The sequence below is a fragment of the Tupaia chinensis genome, unplaced genomic scaffold (assembly GCF_000334495.1).
Source record: "Tupaia chinensis unplaced genomic scaffold, TupChi_1.0 Scaffold150112_1, whole genome shotgun sequence".
Taxonomy (NCBI): Eukaryota; Metazoa; Chordata; class Mammalia; order Scandentia; family Tupaiidae; genus Tupaia; species Tupaia belangeri.
The window spans coordinates 447,285-448,799 of NW_006209952.1; positions in this window are offsets into that span (position 1 = coordinate 447,285).

Consider the following 1,515-nt stretch of genomic DNA (forward strand, 5'->3'; position numbering starts at 1 on the left):
TTGTATTAGTAACTTTTTTGGTAACTTGTCTCTGCCTTGCCTTAACTATTGTGGCACATCTTGGTGCTTGGTAAAATTAAGCCAAAACTTCTGTAAGACTAGCATCTTTTTTATTATTTTGTGAAAATTGCTTAGGGACTATTGAAAGGCTTTTCCTACACCAGAAAAGCCTGATGTTTCCCCTTTTGAATTTTGCTGAGTAAAAATGGGTTTATTCAATGAAAAGTTATTTCAGGGCATTCATGCATGATTTGTAGATATGGTAATAAAATAAAGATCAGTTCACCAAAAATGTAAAAAAAAAAAAAAAAGAATGCCCACTAGGGCACAGCCCTGGAGGCATTTTTGGGTTTCAACTATAACTCAATGGATTTTTTCTGTATTGAAAAGGGTCAGCAGGAGTTGATAGCAAGAATATGGATGATCAGTCATCCCAAGGTGGCTGATGAGTCTAGAAAATAGATTCTGGGAGGTCAATTAGGACCTGGGTTTCTCTGAGTAGGATGGAGTATAGTGTTTCTAATTCAGAAGATCTGTAGTGGTGAAGGGCTAATACAAAAGATGGTTCTTCCCTTCTGAATTGTCCCATCGAGTACCATTTGTGGGGCTCTTCATGTTTCCCAGAGTGGTAGTTAAAAGGTCAGGGACAGGTCTTCCTCACGTAGAATAGAGAGTCTCTAGCATTCTGGCTTCTGTCTTAGAGGCTGGGGCCAGCAGGGGATTTGGAAGGGAATCAAGAGGGTGATTTAGTAGGAGGTGAAGAAGCTGGCACAAAAGGGGATGAGGAGGGTGACTCAGGAGGAGGTAAGGAAGATGAGGCCAATGGTGATGGGTGTCAGGTGCTTGTGGTGGTAAACGCACTGTGGGAATGTGTGGTGGTGGAGAATGAGGTCTTTCTCAGGGACATTCTTGTAAATGGGGACACCTTATCTTTTTGGATAGGAGAGTGTAGAGTACTGAAGAACCAGGACTTTGCATTTTCTCGGTCTTTGTGGTGGATTTTTCTACACCGGCAATTTTCTCTTCTACTTCTGAGATTCTATTTTCTGTATGATCTAGTCTACTTTTAATACTGTCAAGGGAGATTTTGACTTGACTTCCTATAGACTTCATCTCCAACAGTTCCATCTGATTCATTTGTAAATTGTGAAATTCCTCTTTTAGATCTTGCATGAATTTCCTTACCTCTTGGAACTCCTGAACTCCTTTCTCCTTCCTCTTCCACAGCTCATTGTCTCTCTCCTCTTCCATCTCTGTTAGCTTTGTCATTATGAAGGTTCTAAATTCTTTAACAGACATTTCCATGATTTCCATAGAACTGTCTGTGGCTGAAGAGGAGCTATCCTTTTCCCTTGGAGAAAAGGTATTTTCCTGCTTTCCCATCTGTTTCTTGTTCTGTTTCTTGTGGAACTGCGGTGATTTCTAGTCATCTGGAGGATGATGTGTTTCTTCCCAAACTTTGAAGTTCAATCTTAGCATTGAAAAAAGTGCAGAAAAGTTAACAGAGAGAAACAA